The sequence below is a fragment of the Mobula birostris genome, chromosome 21, assembly GCF_030028105.1.
Source record: "Mobula birostris isolate sMobBir1 chromosome 21, sMobBir1.hap1, whole genome shotgun sequence".
Taxonomy (NCBI): domain Eukaryota; kingdom Metazoa; phylum Chordata; class Chondrichthyes; order Myliobatiformes; family Myliobatidae; genus Mobula; species Mobula birostris.
Genome location: NC_092390.1, coordinates 17,382,946 through 17,405,398, shown reverse-complemented (window position 1 = coordinate 17,405,398; position 22,453 = coordinate 17,382,946). Strand labels below are relative to the sequence as shown.

The 22,453-nt window shown below is 47.7% G+C and overlaps 1 pseudogene; it reads right to left on the bottom strand.

Annotated features, from left to right (window-relative positions):
* LOC140185999 (RISC-loading complex subunit tarbp2-like) overlaps window positions 1-11,618 on the bottom strand; it is a 35,548-nt pseudogene extending 23,930 nt beyond the window's left edge.
* Between the last annotated feature and the right edge of the window lie 10,835 nt (window positions 11,619-22,453).

Genomic DNA, 22,453 nt, shown 5'->3' with positions numbered 1-22,453 from the left:
ATTTTAAGGTGATTGGAGGAAAGTATAAGGGGATGTCAGATGTACGTTTTTTTTTAGAGTGGTAGGTGCGTGAAATGCTCTGCCGAGGTGGTGATAGAGCACACGAGGACACGGGCACATGGATGGTAGAGAACTGGAGGACTATGGAGGAGGGAAGGGTTAGTTTGATCTTTGGAGCAGGTTAAAAGGTCTGCACATCATGGGCCAAAAGGTCTGTACTATGCTGTTTAATCAAATGTATTGAAAGAAACCACAGGAGTGTTGAAGCCCCCGAATGGCCAATCTTGGAGCACAGGAAAATTTACTTGGACGTCTTCACTCACTCCCTCACTCCCTGAGGTCAGCAAGACTCTGGCCGCTGCGCCCCTTCCCGTTCGAGAGCTGCTGGCGAATCCACTCGGCCTGCAGAGTGTGCACGTCCCACAATGTGCTGTAGATACCTCACCCTCTGGTCCTGGTTTCCCCTCTGAGATTGTTACGACTCCCGTAGTGAGACGCTAGACCAAACTAAAACTGAAGCAGGCGGCAGAACCAGGGTTAGTTATAATGCAAACCATCTGTGAGAGACTGTCTTGTTTTAGACAATCTACACTTCTGGCACCTGGGCCAGAGGTTCCACGGATTTGTCTCAAAGCTTAAAACAAAAATAACTATGATTTAATACAATTAAAACTCTGCATAATAAACTGAAATGACAATATTAAAACAATCATAAAGCCAAGACCATATTAAAATCCATAAAAAGTAAAAATGCTGCAGTCCCTGTAAGTGCTGATTTGATGAGTTGCCCAGTAAAAGATTTGTATATCCTGACCCTGAGAAAGTCCATTCCCATTCTCTGAGAAACAGATCCCTCTCGTGCCAATAATTAAATTTCCATTGCCAACTCTAGTTCCTGGTGACATCACTTGTGTCCAACGTATGTGGCACCCAATGACCCAGTGTTAATTTTAGTCAGATGGAGACATTGGCAGTCCCGTTGTATCCACAGCCTCCCACGACTAAAAGTCCAACTCCTTCAATATCCTCAAACCAGCCCTGGAACCCCTGGCTCAGGTATCTGGAGAACCATCTCCATGAATACCATTCCATGTTTAAGAACCCACAAGGAGATCCCCCCAGAGAGGGAGCACTGGGGAGCAGCACAGTAGTGTAGCGGTTAGCACGACGCTATTACAGCTCGGGGCGTTGGTGTTCGGGGTTCAGTCCCAGCGTCTTCTGCAAGGGGTTCGTAAATTCTCCAGGAGCTCCAGATTCCTCCCCCTTCCCACCGACATAGCCCCCCATTTTTCTATCATCTCCCTTCCAACATAGCCCCCATTTCTATCTCCCCCTTCCCCCCCACATAGACCCCCCCCCCCATTTTTCTATCATCCATGTGACCATCTAAGACCTTGTTAACTGTTTATTTCATTTAGCGATAGGGCCTTTCCGGCTCGTCGGCTGCCCAGCAACTCTGGATTTAACCCCAGCCTAACCACAGGACAATTTGCAATGATCAACTAACCTACCCGGTCGTTGGACTGTGGGGGGACCCGGAGAAAACTCACACATTCCACGGGGAGGATGGACAGGGACTCGCTCCGTGACAGAGGACCCAGGATTGAAGGCCGAACTCTGGCGCCCCCAGGCGGTAATAGTGTTGCGCTGACCACTGCCACTACCATGGTGCCCAATGTTCCGAACTTATTTGCCTCTCTCATCACTCCTGGCAGCGTGATCACGCACCCACCACTATCTGTGTGAAAAAAAACGTGCCTCTGACGTCCACTCCTATACGTTCATGGCCTCTGGTATTAACCATTTCCACCCTGGGAAGAAGTCTCCGGCTGTCCACTCTAATGGACTTAGTCCTTTGACAAAATGAGAGCTTGTGGGATGTGGGGCAAGTCGGAAAACTCGGATCATAACAGATCTCTGAAAGAGTCGCTGGAGTCACTAGCCACAATACTGGCCGCGTCCTGGCCTGTTTGTCCAGCACCATCCCCGCGACCTACAGTACCATTCAGCTACCCCTATACCCGGCTCTGAGGCGCAGGAAGTTAACGTGGTGACTTGATCTGAGAACAGCTGGATCCCAGCCACATCTGTCGGACTCGATATTCCCATCACTGCCCTCCTGTCTGCTGGCTTGAGTCACCGTGTTGGAGACCCCGTGTCTGTTTGTTGTGACTCTTGTTTGCCGTCTCTGCCTCCACTGAAGAGCCCAGAACCTCGCCCCGTGTGGAGTTCACAGGAGAGGCTGATCTCATCACTGTTGGATCTCAGGGTCAGTGCTGGACCCAGCGTAATCATTGCCTATTGCGATCTCCCCCCCCTAGCCCTACAAGGCAGCGTAGAGCCCCTGGGATCTGAGAGTTGGTCAGAGCAGAGTGATGTCTCCAGACAACTACTGAACTGTAGCGGAAGTCGCATCAGGCTCGGCAGCAGCAGAGAAAAGCAGTACCAGCAGAGGGCAGTCGCAGTCCACAGAACACTCCCACAAAGCAAAACTCTTTATGCCCCCCCCCGCTTCTCTCCTCCTTTTCCCCTCCCTTATTCTCTTCCACTTTCCCTCTCTCCCTCTCTTTAGAACATTGAACATAAAACAGCACAATACGTCAGCCCTTAATGTTGTACCGACCTTTTAACTTACTCCAACATCAATCTAACTCTTCTCTCCCTCATAGCCCTCCAGAATCAGGACTAAAATCATTGGCATATGTTGTGACATTTGTTAATCATACTTTTATCATCTGTGTTTCTTCTTTCACTTTCTTTCTCTCCCTCTACCTTTCTCTGTCGTTCTTCACGGAGCAAAGGCCTCAAACATTTCAAAGTCAATTCTTGGTCCAAGAGTCTAGTTTTGCGGAGAGAAACTCAGAGCTGGGGGGTTGTTGGTGAGGGACAAATTCGAGTGTGATGTCCAGCCGATGTCTGACAAAACTGATGCTCCTCATCTTAAAGATGGTGAGGTTGCGGGAGTGAATTCTGGAGTTTGAAGTCCAGGCGGACCATCAGGAGGGAATTCTGGAGTCTGAAGCCCAGGCAGACCATCAGGAGGGAATTCTGGAGTTTGAAGCCCAGGCAGACCATTGGGAGGGAATTTGGGAGTTTGAACCCCAGGCGGACCATCAGGAGGGAATTTGGGAGTTTGAAGTCCAGGCGGACCAGCGGGAGAGAATTTGGGAGTTTGAAGCCCAGGCAGACCAGCTCACCTGCCCTCCTTGCCCCAGTACAGTGACCAAACCTGCACCACTCCAGAAAAGCTTCATCTGAAGGTTTCACAAGCTCATAAATCTGATGACATGGGAGCGGCTTGCTGGTTAAGGCCCTGGCCAGTGGATGTGGGGAAAGGCCTGTACTGTGGTGGGGGCCCAGAATGGGCTGTCAGGGGTGGTGCTTAAAGCAGGTGTTTAAGATTAGCTTTATTTGAAACAATAAAACCTACTGTGAAATATGCTGTTTGCGTCAACGATCAACACCATCCGAGGATGAGCTGGGGGCAGCCGCAAGTGTCACCATGCTCCCAACACCAACATATATGTTCACAGTTTACCCGTACAACTTCGGAATGTGGGAGAAAACTGGAGCGTCCGGGGAAATCCAAACACAGTCACAGGGAGAACGTACTAACAGTCAGCGGTGGGAATTGAACTCCTGTGATAACTCTACAGCCATTGTACAGCGTTATACCAACCTCTGGGCTCCTGATTCACCTGCGCCAGGCAACAAGGTGTGAGAAAAATGTGTGTGTTCATGCGTTTATCTTTCAGACACGTGTAGTCAGCTGTACAGCTGGCCCAGGAGCGAGGTCGATCCCTCTGAGCACTGTAAGGAGAAGTTGGGGCCGAGGCAGAGGAGATTTGATTTCCATGCTCCTACAACTGGCCCGGGTGTGATGTTGGACCGCTTTGGGTGCCGAGCGGATTTAAAGAGCTTGAGAGTGGCTTTGGAGTGGACGACGAAATCTGGGCCCAGACCATGTCGCTCGGCAGCGTGGTCTAGGCCCGGGGCCTTCTCGCAGCAGCAGTACCTGAGTCCTAGTGCGAGGTGCAAAGCGCTGGCCCAGATCGGAGGGCACAAGCCGATCTTGCTCGCTCTCCACGATCTTCACTCCTCTCCCCAGGGCGCTGGTGTCTTTCGCTGTTCCGTCATTGGATCAATTTAAACACCAGCCCAGATTAGGGTTGCCAACTGTCCCGTATTAGCCGGGGCATCCCGGCAATTGGGCTAAATTGATTTGTCCCATTCGGGACCGCCCTTGTCCTGTATTTCCCCCCGCTAAGTAGAGCGTTCCTATGAAACCTTTCGTGCTGAAATGGCGTAAAGCGAAGAAGCAATCACCATTAATTTATATGGGGAAAATTTTTGAGCGTTCTCAGACCCAAAAAATAATCTACCAAATCATACCAAATAACACATAAAACCTAAAATAACACTAACATATAGTAAAAGCAGGAATAATATGATAAATACACAGCCTATATGAAGTAGAGATAATGTATGTACAGTGTATCAGAATCGGGAAGATTATGCCAAATCCGATTTGTAGAAAAAAAATCAGCAAGTACACGTATGTGCACGTCACGTATGCGCACACAGGTGCCCGTGCAAGGCTTCATGGTCATGGTAGTCTTTCTCGGGGTAAACACAAGTGTCCCGTATTTGACTGCTCCTTTTCTCCTTTATCTGGGAGTGGGAAAGTTGGCAATCCTAGCCCGGATAGAATGAAAAGACGGTGTTGGTCAGGACGAGAACCGATTTTGCTCGTTCTCTGCGACGGTCACTTTCTCCATGGCACTGTGACTATGAAAATGGCCCTGGCTTTTGTGCTTCGTGCCCACTAATATGATGAACTGACGCCGAGGCTGTGGGCCTACTCTGGGCTGCTCCGGGGTTCGGATCTGAGCACTCAGTTTGGTTCAGAGTGTTGGTGTTCATTTCAATTGTTTGCGTGATTTGTGTTTCTTTTTCTCTTGTGCATTGGGTTTTTATTTTAATTCTTTTTTAATTAGGATCTTGCGGGTTTCCTGCTTTGTGGCTGCCTGTGAACAAACAAATCTCAAGGTTGTATAATTTATACGTTCTTTGATAATAAATGAACTTGAATCTTGAATATGGAGCAGTACAGATCATGTACAGGCAGGAGAGATATAGGTTAATTTGGCATTGTGTTCTGCACAGGTACGATGGGCTGAAGGGCCTGGCCTGTCCTGTACTGCACTGCTTTGTGTCCTACACTGTGGAAGTACCCTGTGGCTGTGGTGCAGTGGCCCAGAGGCTGAACCACTGAGGAAATGAGTCCGGACGGAAGAGTTGGATGAATTTTATTGGCCCAGACGCTGGGAAGAGTGACCAACAGGACGGTTGCTGCTGACAGCCCTCCCTGAGCCGCTTCCAAACGCAGTTCTGATCGATCCCAGCCTGCTGAGTCTAAGTCAGGACAGACTATCTCCAGTCCTTGGCCCGGACTCTCAGACTCACAAACATCGGGCTACATTCAGACTACTCTGACATCTGGGTATTGACCCCAGGACCCGCCGATCACGGGTTTGACCATCGGACTTCGAGTCCCAGAATTGCACAGACCTCCAACCCTGTTGAACTGGTGTGGTGACCGGTCCTCTTGACTCCTGACTGTATGGATCTTTAACCCAGGACTTGCTGACCGGGGGTTTGATGGTTTTCTCAGCCTGAGCTCCGGATCGCTGACCTTCGTCTGCAGCACACTCTGACCAGGCCTTCAATCACCGGCTCCTGCCCCTGACCTCTAACTCCCCTCATCACTATCCCCAAACCCTAACCTGTCCCCTAACTCTCCACAAAACCATCGCTATGAACCTAAAAAAAACTAACTTTCCGAGCCACGACATTGGACATCAGAACATAGCGCCATCTTGTCTGGAATTTTTTAAAACTCCCTCAGCTGCCGGGTCATTGGGGGTGGTCTGTATCCTTTCCTCCTTCGGGGTAAATCCCAGGGTCGGAACACCTGGTTTTAGAGTCATAGAGCATTACAGCACAGAAACAGGCCCTTCAGCCCATCTAGTCTGTGCCAGACTTATTCTGTGTAGTCCCATCAACTGTACCCGGACCATCGCCTTCCCTCCCTCTCTCATCCTTTTGCCTGTCCTAGCTCCTGTTAAATTTTCCAATCAAACCCACATCCACTACATCCGCTGGCAGCTCGTTCCACAATCTCTCCACCCTCTGAGCGAAGAAGATGCCCTCAGGTTCCCCTTTCATCCTTACTCATGACCTCTATTTCCAGATTCACCCAGCCCCAGCGGAAAAAGCCTGCTTCCATTTAGCTTATCTATACCCAGCAATCAAATGCCTGCAGGGAAGATGAGCATAGACTCGGGCTGGCTGCAGTTCCCCCGAAGCGCCACAGGGTGGTGATCAAACTCCACTCCCAGCCTCGGCTGTCACCGGGAGGGTTTGGGGCACAGACTGGGAGAGGGAGGGGATGCCTGAGCTGGGCCTGGAGGCAAGACCAGACCAGCAGGACTGATAAAACCTGCCCTTTCTAATGGGCCTGGAGGCAAAGTTTATCCCTCCACCTGTGTCCCATGTCTTGGAGGATTCATGGTAAAGGAGTGACAGTTATGGACCGGCCACCTCCTTGGTCTTGTAGCCCAGAACTGGGTTATTGTCACTGACATACGTCCTGATATTTGTTGTTTTGTGGCAGCAGAACAGTGAAGATAAATCCTATCAGAAACAAAACAAAAAGTAGTGAGCCGCTGGTGCATATGGCAAATCCTGAATATACAACCACTGACAGACTCTGAAGTTACTTGTCTTATAAAGAGACTACCCAGTAGAAAATAATGGCAAACCACTTCTGCGTAAGGATTTGCCGAGAACAATCATAGACAAAGACCAAGATCGCCCACATCATAATGTTGATGAGGAGAGCAAAAAGTGAGGTGGAGTTCATGAGTTTATGGGCCGTACAGAAATCTGATGGCGGAGGAGAAGAAGCTGTTCCTAAGAAAGTTGAGTCAGAGTTTCCAGGCTCCTGTACCCCCTCTCCGGTGTTGGTAATGAGAAGGGGGCATGTCCTGGATGGTGAGGGTCCTTCATGATGGACTCTGCCTTCTGAGGCATTGCCTTTCGAAGATGTCACCTCATTTCCATCCCCTGCATGGCCCTGGTACAGTGGCGGGATCCCGTGTATGGGCGTGGGAGTGGGGAGGGGAGGAAGAAGGACAGGCGGTAGGTGATGGGTGAAACTGGGAGCGGGGTGAAGTAAAGAGCTGGGAAGTTGATTGTCGAAGCCACTGACTGTCCCATGAGGACACAATGCATGTTGATAAGGCTGAGAAATATGATGAGATCATCTACACACCAGGAAAATACATGTTTGCTGCTGATACATTGTCTTAATGTCACAATAGGGGGCTGGGAACGGACCCAAATGCAAGACACAGACACTGAAGTACAAGGAACAGGACTTGACTAGAGGAGGAACATGATGGGATTCAGGCAAGGAGCAGGGACAAGAACGCAGAGTTGGGCTAGGGAAAGCGGGACCAGGACTAGGAACCATGGACTAGGAGAAAAGGCTTGGACTCCGAGCCAGAGACTGGATAAGAACCCAGAACCTGGGTCTTGCCTCGGGCTCAGACCCCGGAACCAGGCAAGGACATGACATGGCTTGAGGCTAGGGTCTTGGGTCTTGAGCTTGGCTGCAGGCTGGGGTCTTGGGTCTTGAGCTTGGCTTGGGATCCTCAAGGCTTGGGTTCTTGGAGCTTGGCTTGGGATCCTCAAGGCTTGGGGTCTTGGGTCTTGAGCTTGGTTTGGGATCCTCGAGACTTGGGGTCTTGGGTCTTGAAATGCGGAGGCTGATAACTCGGAGACTGGAGCTGAGAGACAGACTGGGAACTGAACATCAACATAGAGCCGGGTCTTATCCTACGACAAGCCGGGACTCAACTTCATCTCCACACCAAGGTGGGACAGGTCTCTCCGTCAGGTAACGGCAGAACGGCCGGACTTACCCAACAGAGACAAGGACAAGGCAAGACAGATACCCCCGCAGGGCAACGGCTAAACAGCCTGGCTGACCCCACAGAGGCAAAGACAAGAAGAGACAAACACCAAAGAACAACAGACAGTTCCATCTCTGCTCCGGGGAAGCTTCAAGTCTCAGTTCAGCCAGCAACCTCAGCTGGCTACGGAAACATCCAGATCCCTACCTAGCTCAGAGTGGCTGGCAACAACTCAGCTGGCCCAGGAAACAACCGAATCCATACCGCAAAGACAGCTCTGACTACCGACAGCAAGACTCCATGAGGGGATGGTTCCTCAATGCAGCCTAAAGATGGCAATTAGCTGCTCTAGCCTTCCACCGGCAGGTTGCTCCAAGGGGGACTGACAAAACAAACCAGCAGCCCACACACAACCACAAGGCTACTTATATTCCAAGCCCAAAGATGGGAATCAGGTGCCTATGTTTAACTCAAACAAGGGACAGCTGGAAGACCCGGAGTCCTGAGTCCACGGACTGGACCGTGAACCGGAATGCAGACTTCATGGACCGGACCATGACACTTAAGCAGTCAACAAGAAAGAAAAGAGTGACCAAGAGGTTAATGCAGATATACAGGCCTACGTTGACATGATTGTCACCTCCCTTCCAGTAACTCCTGATAGAACAGAGCAGATTAGGAAAATAGCAGGGACAGATGAAACAATGAAAGGACTCAAAGAGACAATACAGAATGGATGACCATCAGCACAGAATGACTGTTCAATGTGTATTTGGGATTATTGGGCGTGCAGAGCTGAACTGTCAGTAGTGGAAGATATGGTCTTCAAAGGGAACAGGATTGTGATTCAGTGTGGCTATGCAGAGGAATGATCCAGAAGAAGGGTATATTGGTGAGGAAAAATGTAAACATAGAACTCAGGAAGTGATGTACTGGCCAAGAATGAACCAAGACATCAGCCAGACCACTGCTTCATGTGAAATATGCCTTAACTACAGAGCAAAGCAGCAGGCAGTACCACTTACACAACACCCTGTACCAGGTGGCCATACTTCAAAGATGGAAGGGGTTTATTTGATTGTAATAGGAACAGTCATATTACAGACTACTTTTGCAATTACCCACAAGCTGCAATGCTGGAATCAACATCCATCAAAGCAGTCATCACTTTCCTGAAAGCTGTGTCTGTGAGGCATGGAGTTCCATGTGAAGTGGTGTCCGACAACGGTCCACTATTTTCAAGCAGTGAAATTGAGACCTTTGCTAATGATTGGAGGTTTCGACATACAACGTCAAGCCCACATTACCTAAAATCTAATGGAGCAGCAGAGAGCTTGGTCAAGGTTCATGAAGAAAATGCAAGATAGACGAGAAGATTTCCACAAAAGTCTAATGATTTACAGAAGTTTCCCACTGCAGAATGGGCTTTCATCAACCCAAATACTGATGGGTCGATGCATACGCTTACACGCTAACCTTCCAGTGCACAAAAACCTGTTGACACCTAAAGGTAGCACTCAAGGTCAAAGGCTAAAGAGAAAGGGAAGCAAAAACAGAAACAGTGTCATGACAAGAGTGCGAAAAGCCTACCAGTCCTGAAACCTGAAGATCAAGTGTGAACACAAGATTCTGATTCTGACATATGGTCCATGCAAGGATATACACGAGAGGAGGTAGATCCACATTCTTACCAAATCCAGGCGGCGCGGGGAACACCTCTGAGAAGGAACCACATGGATCTACAACCACAAGCTCCAACCCATAGCTGTGATATGTCTACTGTCGGTACACCAAAGGGGCCAGCAGATGTAAAAAATAAACATGCTGATCAGAGTTCTCAGAAAGTCTCTAATATTAATGCAGCAAATGAAAGCAATACATCTGTGGAAACAAATAGCAGACCAAAAAGGATCATCAAACCACCTGAGACTGATTGAAAGTTACTGAGTGAATAAGGGACTGTATTTGCTCATTAGAATTATATTAAAAAAAATATTGTTCCTTGCAGGTTTATGAGGAGATAGTATTGTGCTTGTTTTTCTTTAAAGGGGGAAGATGTGTTATTATGTGTGTACATAATAAAGAACTTCAGTTCCCAGTGGTAATGCCGGTGTTTCACCCTGTAACCAAAAGCTTTGATGGTGACCTGATCCCGTGCACTTAGTGTTGAACTGAAGCTGTTCTGTAAATAAAAAGGTCCTAGCATTTAGCCATGCCAAGTTTGTCTTTACTAAGAGAAAAACATACACTAGCCCATGCAAGTGAATTCCTAATGGGATACAAGTTTGACAGGAGGATCAAATCTGTGATGTATCTGACTGTCTCAAGCTGTAAAACCTCTTGTACCCTTCATGGCCACCAGAGGGAGATATAGCTTCATGGCTCCTGTGATAATTTTCCATTGTAATTACCACCAAGTCTTACAATCCAATTAAAAACAGAATTGGCTTTTGCCATGGGAGATTACCATACAAACTGTGTCAATTTAAATAGCACATTTTTTCCAGATTCCATTGAAGCACTGAGCACTAATTGGAAATACTCAGAAGTTTTTTGATGAGTTTCCCCTGCTGGTCTCCAGCTTTGACCAGAATACAGCTCCAATATACTGTTTTGGATGCATTCCACACCAGGAGGCGTGCGCACAATCCAGCAAAGAGTATGCTGACCAGAGACCTGATAAACCTTGTCCAATCCGCAGAGACTAAAATTCTCAAAGTGGAGTGTATTGTCATATGCACAAGTATATATGTGGACAGGTGCAATGAAAAACTAACTCGCAGCAGCATTGCAGGATGTAAGAAGCATTCACACAAAAAAAAACATAAATTGTACGCTTTCTACAGGAAAACACAATTGGAAAAAAAATCCACTTTTGTGATCACAGTGATGCTGAAAATTAGTGATTAAGGATTTGGTGATTGATTCTGGAAGCACATATATTTTTCAGGTTTAATGTCACCGGCATATGTCGTGAAATTTGTTAACTTTGCAGCAACAGTACAACCCAATGATTACATTGACATGATAACTATAGAAAAAATACTGAACTACAGTAATTATATATAAATATGTATATTAAATAATTAAGTTAAAGTAAGTAATGCAAAACAGAAATTTTAAAAAAGTAGTGAGGTTCGATGTCCATTCAGAAATCGGATGGCAGAGGGGAAGAAGCTGTTGCGGAATCGCTGAGTGCGTGCCTTCAGGCTTCCTGATGGTAACAATGAGAAGAGGGCATGTCCTGCGTGGTGGGTGTCCTTAATGATGGATGCCAGCTTCCTACGGCACTGCATTGAAGATGTCTTGGATACTACTGAGGCTAGCACACATGATAAAGCTGACTAATTTTACAACTTTCTGCAACTTACTTCGACCTTGTGCAGCAGGCCCCCCCTCCCCCATACCAGACAGTAACACAGCCAGTCAGAATGCTGTCCCTGATACACCTGAAGAAGTTCAAGTGTTTTAGGTGACAAAACCAAATCTCCCCAAACTCCTAATGGAATATTGCCGCCATCTTGCCTTCTTTATACCTGCATTACTCTCTGGTGTGGAGGCACCACTGCACAGGACCGGGAAAAGCTGCAGAAAGTTAAGCTCAGCCAGCTGCGTCATGGCCACCAGCCCCTCTACCATCGAGGACAGCTTCTAAAGGCAGAACCTCAAAAGGGCCGCATCCATCATTAAGGACCCTCAGTACCCAGGTCATGCCCTCTTCTCAATACTGCCATCAGTGAGGAGGTATAGGAAACTGAAGATGCACATTCAGTGGTAATAAACTTGATTCAGGTTCTGACTCATCAGGTGGTCCCAAGGAACATGAACGCCAGGGACTGGAGCTGGGGTGTACATCATCGGTAACGTGCTGGAAGCTGCTGGCAAGGCTGTAAGAGCCCGTAGACACTCGGCGGGCTGAAGGGATGTGATCCATTCTGTTCAATTGGTCGTGTTCTTTCCGAATACCGGCCAGTACCTGACCTGCGTATCCGTCAGTCCTGACCCTAAAGACTCTGCTGGTGGATTGGGTCATCTACTGAACACAATCCTGCAGTTAGACCCCAAAAGATTCTACATTCCTCTTCAGTGAGACTCCTGCCTGCTATGTACATATTGTGGGTGACAACCACTGTCGCATTCTTAAAAAACATTCCTGAAAGGCCTGGACGGAGTGGGCGTGGAGAGGATGTTTCCATCAGTATGAGTGTCTAGGATCTGAGCCACAACCTCAGAACCAAGGGAATGTCCCTTTAGAACTGACGCGAGGAGGAATTTCTACGGGCAGATGATGGTTAATCTGTGGAATTCTTTGCCACAGAGAGCTGTGAAGACCAGGCCATTGGCTGCATTTAAAGCTGAGGGTGACTGGTTCTTGATTGGTGAGGTTATGGGGAGAAGACTAGAGGATGGGCTTGGGGAAAACAAAATAACTCTCTTGATTTCTTCATGAAGTTGTGGAGTAGATTTAATGGGCCGAATTGCCTAATTCTGCTCCTATTGTCACTTGTGAGAAGCTTGTGTTGCAGAATGCTGACACAGATCGGATCATTACACAGTGCATTGACGTCGAACAGGATAAAACACTAACAATGTAGCATAAAGTTTAAAAGCAACCAAAAAGTGCTAAACGATAAGAAGCAGGGCCAAAACGAGTTAGGTGGTGAGGTCTTACTGTACAAGAGGCCAGTTTGAGAGTCTGATAACAGTGGGATGGAAGCTGTTCGTGAGCCCAGTGGTACATGCTTTAGGGCTTTTCTATCTTCTGCCCGATGGGAGAAGGGAAGAAGAGAGAATGTCCGGGGTGGGTGGGGGTCTTTGGTTATTCTGGCTGCTTTGCCGAGGCAGCGAGGGAGGTGGACAGAGTCCATGGAGGGGAGGCTGGTCCCTGTGACGTGTTGAGCTGTGTCCACAGCTCTCTGCAGTTTATTATGATCACATCCAGAGCAGCCACCAGACCAAGCTGAGATGCATCCAGACAGAAGCTTTCTACCGTGTATCAATAAAATTGGTAAAAGTTTTCCTTTATGGTCTAAGACATCAATGGTTGGAAAGTGAGAAGAACAGAAGAACATGCAAGTGCCAGAGACTGCAGGGGGGGGGGGGTGTTTCACACATCCAAGTGGTGAATGCAGGTTCAAGTTCAATATTTAAAATAAATTTGTTGATGGATAGGAGAGATATGGGGGACTATGGTCCAGATGCAGATTGACAGAACCAATCAGAATAACAGTTTGGCATGGACAAGATGGGCTGAAGGGCCTGTTCCTGAGCTCCAGAACTCTTTGATAAAATAGACAGGCTGAGTGGCATTGTCCAGAGGGACTGGGGTCTATTCATTATTTCCCCATTCCAAACGTCTGTAAATACAATCCAAAGTGAATTCTGAGAGAGAGAGAGAGAGGGAAAGGGAGAGAGGGAAAGGGAAAGGGAGAGGGTGGTGAGGGAAAGGGGGAGGGGAAAGAGGTAGAGAGGGGAAGGAGGGTGAGGGAGAGGGAGAGGGAGAGGGAGAGGGAGAGGGAGAGGGGGAAGAAGAGGGTGAGAGAGAGAGAGAGAGATGGAGGAAGAGGGAGAGGGGAGGGGGAGGGGAGGGATGCAGGAGAGAGGGGAGGGGGAGGGGGGAGTGAGGGGGAGGGAGGAAGTGGGAGGGAGGGGGAGGGAGAGGGAGAGGGAGAGGGGAGGGATAGGAGAGGGATGAGGAGGGATGGGGAGGGATGGGGTAGGGATGGGAGAGAGAGCGGGAGGGATGGGGTAGGGAGGGGGAGAGAGGAGGAGGGAGAGGGGAGGGAGAGGGGGAGGGAGAGGTCATGATGATAGAGCATACAGTATAATCCTGGATCTGGAGACATAGTTTAAATCTCTCAGCAGCAGAGAGAAAATTAGAATTCAGGTAATTATTTTTACAAGTATCAGTCATGGTGATTGTGAAACTATGAAGGAAATCATTTGTCCTTCCTGGCGTGGTCTGTACATGCTCCAGAGCCATCCTAAAGACCACCTCTCTCAGAGAGGCATGGCCGGCAAATACCAGCACTCCCAGTCACATCCACGTCCTGTGTGTGGGCAACAAAGTAAAACACCAGAGATTTAATCCACAAGCAGATATGAACCTACACTTATGAAAATAAAATCATGTTAAAGAAACAGGAACATTGAAGTGCCCCAGTTCATCAATACTGCTCTGGACGATGGCGTAAAGGAAAGATGTCAGGTGTACTGGGCAAAGTGACCACATTGTCCTTCAAACTTATTATCAAAGTCACCATATACTATTCTGAGTTTCATTTTCTTATAGACATCTACAGGAAAATAAAGAAATACAAAATAGTTTATGAAAAGCTACACATAGCAAAGACTGTCAAACATCCAATGTGCAGAAGAGGATATATTGTGTAAATATTAAGTTATAACCAAGTAAGTAATACGGAGAACATGAGTTGTACTGTCCTTGAAAGTGAGTCTGTAAGTTGTAGAATCAGTTCAGAGTTGCAGTGAGTGAGGTTATTCACGTGGGTTCAGGCACCTGATGGTTGAAGGGTGATAACTGTTCCTGAACCTCAGGCTCCTGTACCTCCTGCCCGATGACAGTAATTAGAAGAGAGCATGGCCTGGACGATACGGGTCCTTGACGATGGAAGCTGCTTTCTTGTGCTAGTAACACACTTCAAAGTTGCTGGTGAACGCAGCAGGCCAGGCAGCATCTCTAGGAAGAGGTACAGTCAACGTATCAGGCTGAGACCCTTTGTCAGGATGATTGTACCTCTTCCTAGAGATGCTGCCTGGCCTGCTGCGTTCACCAACAACTTTGATGTGTGTTGCTTGAATTTCCAGCATCTGCAGATCTCCTGGTGTTTGCGTTCTTGTGCTAGTGCTCCTTGGAAATGTGATCAATGGTGGAGAGGGCTCTGCTTGTGGTGAGCTGGGCTCTATCCAACACTTCTTGTAGACTTCTCTGTTCCGGGGTATTGGTGTTTCCATGCCAGGCTGTGATGCAACTAGACAGTCCTTGGTGCTGGTGGACCACTGCCCAGGTTTCATATCCCCTCATGTGAGAAATTCCACCAATACCAGGGTTTAGTGGTGTGATCACTTGAGTTGAGAATGAAGTTCTCCCAAGAGGTTAATCCCTTAATGGAGAACACGTGTGTGACTTGTTTAATGTGGGGAGGTTGATGCGCAGACAGCCACCACATAGTCCTCGACAGATTGGGGCCAGGGGGCAGTGGAACGGCACGCTAGAATACTAGTGTCCATTCTCTGCCTTCGCTGCCATTATGAGGTGTCATCATCTTCTGTCAGCTCAGTCACTGTGGCCTCTATACCAGGGTTTGACACATCTCAGCTACAGAAGGGCTTCAACTAAAGAAGCCTGCTACAGCTGTTTGCAAGTGGGAACTGGGAATGACCTGAGGAGGAGAGATGTTGAAAACTTTGGCTCGGTTGACCATTTTGTAGCCCATTTGATAACAGGCTTGAACCAGAGCTCATGAGGTTTGGGCTTTCCTTGGAGTATGTACCAGTGGGCAGTGAGAGTGGTGGGTGCTGGTTCACTGAATTTTTCCAGCCCTGTTCTATTCCCCCCCCCCCCCCACCCGGTAGAACCTGTCTTCCAATGCTGGATTCTTGTATATGCTTAGAATTCCACATAAACCCCTTGTGTGGAGAACCTACACAGAGACTCTACTCAAGGGCAAGTCCAGTTACAAGGAAGGGTCGAGTAGGTTCGGACATTATTCCCTAGAGTGGAGGAGAATGAGGGAAGATTTGATGGAGGGATACAAAATTATGAGGGAGAAAAACAGGTAAATGGAAAACAGCTTTTTCCACTGAGCTCCCTACGCGACTCCCTTGTCCATCCGTCCCCTATCCCTCCCCACTGATCTCCCTCCTGGAACTTATCCTTGTAAGCGGAACAAGTGCTACACATGCCCTTACACTTCCTCCCTTACCACCATTCAGGGCCCCAAACAGTCCTTCCAGGTGAGGCAACACTTCACCTGTGAGTCGGCTGGTGTGATATATTGCGTCCGGTGCTCCCAATGTGGCCTTTTATATATTGGCGAGACCCGACGCAGACTGGGAGACCGCTCTGCTGAACATCTACGCTCTGTCCGCCAGAGAAAGCAGGATCTCCCAGTGGCCACACATTTTAATTCCACATCCCATTCCCATTCTGACATGTCTCTCCACGGCCTCCTCTACTGTAAAGATGAAGCCACACTCAGGTTGGAGGAACAACACCTTATATTCCGTCTGGGTAGCCTCCAACCTGATGGCATGAACATCGACTTCTCTAACTTCCGCTAAGGCCCCACCTCCCCCTCGTACCCCATCTGTTACTTATTTTTATACACACATTCTTTCTCTCACTCTCCTTTTTCTCCCTCTGTCCCTCTGAATATACCCCTTGCCCATTCTCTGGGTCCCCTCCCCACTCCTTGTCTTTCTTCCCGGACCTCCTGTCCCATGATCCTCTCGTATCCCTTTTGCCTATCACCTGTCCAGCTCTTGGCTCCATCCCTCCCCCTCTTGTCTTCTCCTATCATTTTGGATCTCCCCCTCCCCCTCCAACTTTCAAATCCCTTACTCACTCTTCCTTCAGTTAGTCCTGACGAAGGGTCTCGGCCTGAAACGTCGACTGCACCTCTTCCTACAGATGCTGCCTGGCCTGCTGAGTTCACCAGCAACTTTGATGTGTGTTGCTTGAATTTCCAGCATCTGCAGAATTCCTGTTGTTTGCGTTTTTCCACTGAGGTTAGGTGAGACTAGAATTAAAGGTCATGGGTTAAAAGTGAAAGTTGAGATGTTTAAGGGGAACCTCTTCACTCAGAGGTGGCCGGCTGGTGGTGCAGCGGCATCAGCGCTGGACTCCAGAGGGAGTGGTCCCAGGTTCGAATCCAGCCGGCTCCCTTGCACGCTTTACATCTGTGCTGGGTTGAGCGTCGAGCTAGCAACTTGGCCTTGTAAAAAAAACACTGGAGAATGCTACAGAAACGTCACATGATGAGCCATCACCAAAAAGATCGGTGCAAAAAGCTTGTCATGACGGCACCCCGATGACTCCACCAGGAGTTAAAGACATTCTTCCTCATCTTCTTTCTTCACTCAGAGGGTGGTGAGTGAGTGGAATGAGATGCCAATGGAAGTGATGGATGTGCAATTGAATTAAGAGAAGTAGATTTTTGGAGGGATGTGATACCAGTGCAGGACAATGGGATGAGGCAGATCAAAATTTTGGAACATGACTGGTGGTCCAAAAGGCCTATTTTATGTCCCTATGACCTCTGATGTTGCAGTTGGGGGGCAGGACACATGGTGGAATCTAAACTGGAGCCCTTGCTGTGCGAGACACAGGCAAGTTCCATTGGCCAGAATCCTGTAGAACTGGAGTGAAAAATTACCTTTGGATAGAAGCAGAACAGAGAGTTCATACGTGTCACAGGAATTCCACAGTGGGGGAAACCCCATCCAATTAATTCAGTTGTGACCAGAAATCTATTGGAGTAAGGTGCCCACTCTGCTACAAGGTCAAATATTTCTCCTCGTTAGAAAGCTAGAATGTAATAACTCTATATCTTCATATCTGTCAAGATTGAAGCTTCTTTAAAGTAATTTCCTGTGTAAAGGAGAAATAAATAATTGATACTCTGGTTAAAAAACACAATAGGATAAAGAACACAATAAATATGAATACATAAGCTAGTTTATATATATATAGATAGATAGATGATAGATAGATAGATTGATTGATTGATTGTATGTCCATAAGGTGACACTAGGTCCACAAGTGTCTGTATACAAGGTGACCGACAGGAAATGATAAAGAGTGATCGACTCCTGCTGGTTGGGGATGTGGTGGGTTGGTGGGTGGAGGTGTTGATCGGTCTTACTGCTTGGGGAAAGTAACTGTTTTTTTTAAGTCTGGTGGTCCTGGTGTGGATGCTACATAGCCTCCTCCCTGTTGGGCGTGGTTCAAACAGTCCATGAGGAAGGTGGGTGGATGTTACCGGCCCTTTTCCAGCACCTTTCTGCACATACGGTATGCCCTTGGTGTCCTGAATCTTGAATCTGCGCGTCTTGTTGCCTGTCTGTCTGTCTCACAGTCTCCCTTTCCTCTGCTGCCTCCCCTCCCCTTCTTGGTCTCTCACCCTCTTTCCCCATCCCTCACTTCTGACTGTCCTTCAGACGCGGGATTTGGAACACCTTCCAGCGTACCTGCTCTCGCTCCGCCCGCCCTTTATCTCCACACCGACACGTTCACCGGAATCCAGCCCAGCGGGAGACGCCGCGAACGCTTCCCCGGGGCCGGCTCCGGGCGGTGGGGGGTGGGGAGGTGCGGCTATAGGAGGGCGAACCATCGCAGTTTGAGTTTGGAGAACCACGCCATCCCCCGAAATTCAAACTCCGTCTGAATTACCAACGAGGATTTGATTAATATGCAAATTTAAGCCAAACAGCTCCATATAATTCTTTCAGTAGAAGGTAATTAATCACTCGTTAAGGCAAATTAATACATATATCAATCCTGTCAGAAACATGTTCTGTTCAATAGCCCGTAAAATTGAAGTTTGAAGAATTAAAGGCGGTTCAGGAACATTATGAGTAAGACTTTCAAATTGATCCTATTTAGCAATCAATCAACACCCTCCCCTAGGTTAATATGGACTAATTCTTTACACCAAATCACACTCTTTAATGACACACAGTCGATAAAAAGTTAACAAAAATGATAACGAAGCCAGGCTCAGGTGTCTGGTGATAAAGATGATGGAGTCCGCGGCTCCACTCGAGAGAAGGGTCGTAAGGAGGTCTCGGGACCCCCGCTCTGTCGGGTACCTTCCAACCGGCCCCGGGACCCCCGCTCTGTCCCACCCTGACTCAGAACTACAAACCCCACTCTCCCAACCCCCGACAACCGGACACGTAGGGGGTGGGGGCTGAGAAAAGTGGGAGGGAGGCACAGCTTCCTAAGGCGGTTCCACTCCCCGAGGTTGGGGGGCGGGGGTTGCGAGAGCCAACACCCCTCCTCCCGCACAAACCCTGCTTCCCACCTCCGTCACTTCTCCTTCCTCCAGATATTCCGCACCTCTCATGTCCGCCTCGTACAGTCACCCGTTTCGTCTAATTCGCCACATTCCCCATTGCCTTCCCATACTTCCCCCTCACCTCACCAACCCTCCCCTCCAATCACCAACTCTCCCCTTCCCTCCTTGCCCCTCACCTCACCATCACTCCCCAACTCTCCCATCCCTCCCCTCCCCATCCCTCCTCTTCCCACACCTCAACAACCCTCCCCATCCCTCCTCTTCTCACACCTCAACAACCCTCCCTATACCTCACCCACTCAGCCCACCTCACTAATCCTCTGCATGCCTCTGCTGCCTCCTTTCCTCCCACGACGCATCCTATCCCCACCTTTTTCTCAACTCCTCTTCTACCTCAACCTGGCCATCATTCCACACACACACACACACACACACACACACCCTTAGAACCTGGCACAGTGGACACAGGAATAAGCTCCTTGACCTTGAAACCATATTAAACTAAATCTCTTGTGCCTGCAAATATTCCTCCAACCCCCCTGCCTCCATCCCATGTGTATTCACCTGCTAGTCCACATGTACATTAAATAAAATGATCACATCAGTCTCCTCCGCTATTCCTGACAGAACAATCCAGGACCCACCACTATCTGTGTTAAGGAACTTGCCCATACTTCTCCTTTGAACTTAATCCCTCACCTTAAAGCTACACTCTGAAGCGTTTGACATTTCTACCTGGGAGAAAGCCCTATATATGTTTCTCATAATTTCAGCCCCCCAGAGAAAACTATCCAAGTTTGTTCATCCTCTGTTTATAGCTAAAGCTCTCTTGTCTGGGTAACATCCAGTTGAACCACTTATGTATTCTACTCCAACAACTCTGTGTTCTTCCTGTAATCTCCTGAATCAGTGTGGATAACTTCATCACCTCAACTCCTGAGTTCAAGAGCTGTGAGGTAACGTTACAACTATAGTTAGACCCCACTTGGAGTACTGTGTTCAGTTCTGGTCAGCTCACTACAGGAAGGATGTGGATACTATAGAGAGAGTGCAGGGGAGATTTACAAGGATGTTGCCTGGATTAGAGAGCATGCCTTATGAGAATAGGTTGAATGAATTTGGAGTGACGGAGGATGAGAGGTGACCTGATAGAGGTGTACAAGATAATGAGAGGCATTGATCGTGTGGATAGCCAGAGGTTCTTCCCAGGGCTGAAACGACTAACATGAGGGGGCATGGTTTTAAGGTGCTTGGAAGTAGGTACAAGGGGGATGTCAGGGGCAAGTTTTTTACACAGAGAGTGGTGGATGCATGGAAGGCACTGCCAGCGACGGTGATGGAAGCGGATACAATAGGGCCTTTTAAGGAACTCTTAGGTAGGAACATGGAGCTTAGAAAAATAGAGGGCTATGCGGTAGGGAAATTCTAGGAGTTTCTGGAGCAGGTTACATGGTCAGCAGAACATTGTGGGCCAAAGGGCCTGTAATGTGCTGTAGATTTCTATGTTCTATGTTCAACACACGGGGACTCTACTACTCATGCTCTCAGAGTTAGTTAGTTAGTTAGTCAGTCTATCTATCTGTTGTTTTTTTTGTATTTGCAGTTTGTCTTCTTTTTGCTTGTCAACCTTTGTTTGTGTGTAGTTTCATTGATTCTATTGTATTTCTTTGTATGTCTGTTGATGCCTCAAGGAAATGAATCTCAGGCTAGTACATATATGGTTATATAAGCACTTTGATAATAAATTTACTTTGAACTTTGTATTGTAGTGACCAGAACTGCACACAATACTCTAAATGAAGCCTAACCAAAGTTTTATACAGCTGCAACATGACTCTTTGTACTCAATGGACTGACCAAATGCTTGCCATATGCTGCCTTTACAAGGCTATCTACTTGTGTGGCCACTTTCAGAGAGGGGTGAGCACCAACCCTATGATCCCTCTGTACATCAATGCTCCTGCCATTAACTATTTACCTCTCTCTGAGTGACTTCATAAAAATGCCACACCTCACACTTACCTGAATGAAACTCTGTGATTTATTTATTCTTTGACAACCTTCTCAGAATCAGAAACAGGTTTATAATAGTATCATAAGACACAGGAGCAGAATTAGACTGTTCAGCCCATTGAGCCTGCTCCACCATTCCATCCTGGCTAGTTTATTACCCCTCTCAACTTCATTCTCCTGCCTTCTCTCCTTACCTTTGACACCGCGACTAACCAAGAAGCTATCAACCGCTGCTTTAAATATACTCAGTGACTTGCCTCCACAGCATCTGTGGTAATAAATTCCATCCTCTAGCTAAATAAATTCCTCCTCATCTCTGTTATAATGGACATCCCTCTATATTGAGGTTGTGCCCTCTGGTCCTAGATTCTCCCACATCTGAGAACATCTCCTCCACATTCACCGTATCTAGGCCTTTCAATACACAATAGATTTCAATGAGATCTCCCCTCATTCTTCTAAACTCCACACAGGCCCAGAGCCATCAAATGGTCCTCATATGTCAACACTTTCATTCTCAGAATCATTCACGTGAACATCCTCTGGAACCTCTCCAATGCACATTCTTTCTAAGGGGCCCAAATCTGCTCACACTACCCTAAATGTGGTCTGACCAATGCCTTATAAAGCCTCAGCAATACATTCTTGCTCTTATATTCTGGTCCTGTCTGCTTTCCCAACACTATCTACCCCTCCACCTATCTTCATATCATCTGCAAACTTAGCCAGAAAGCCATCATTTCCATCATCCAAACCATTGACAAATAATGTGAAAAGAAGTAGTCCCAGTACCAACCCTTGTGGAACACCACTAGTCACCAGCAGCCAACCAGAAAAGGCTCCTATATTCCCACTCATTGCCTTCTGCCAGTCAATCTTCTATCCATGCTGGTATCTTTCCTGTAATACCATGGGCTCTTATCTTGTTAAGTAAACTCATGTATGGCACCTTGTCAAAGGCCTTTGAAAGATTGAAGTAAACAACACTCACTGACTCTCCTTTGTCTATCCTGCCTGTTATTTCCTCAAAGAATTCCAGCATCACTGATGTGAAAATTTTTGTTTAGTGACAACAGTACAAGACATACAAAATACTATTACAAAACTCAATAAATAGTGGAAAAGAAAAATAGCAAGGGTAGTGTTCAACGGTTCATGGTCTTTTCAGAGATCTGACGGCAGAAGGAAAGAAGCTGTTCCTAAAATTTTGGGTCTTCAGTTTCCATAACCTCCTCCCTGATGGTGGTAACAGGAAGATGACATGACTAGGATGGCGAGGTCCTTAAAGATCGATGTCATCTTCTTGATGCACTACCTCTTGAAGATGTACTCGAGGGTTTCCTCGACGTCCTTATCAGGAGTCCACTGTCAGTGTGGATCAGTAATAAACATCTCTTCGCTGACAATCAATGCAGACGT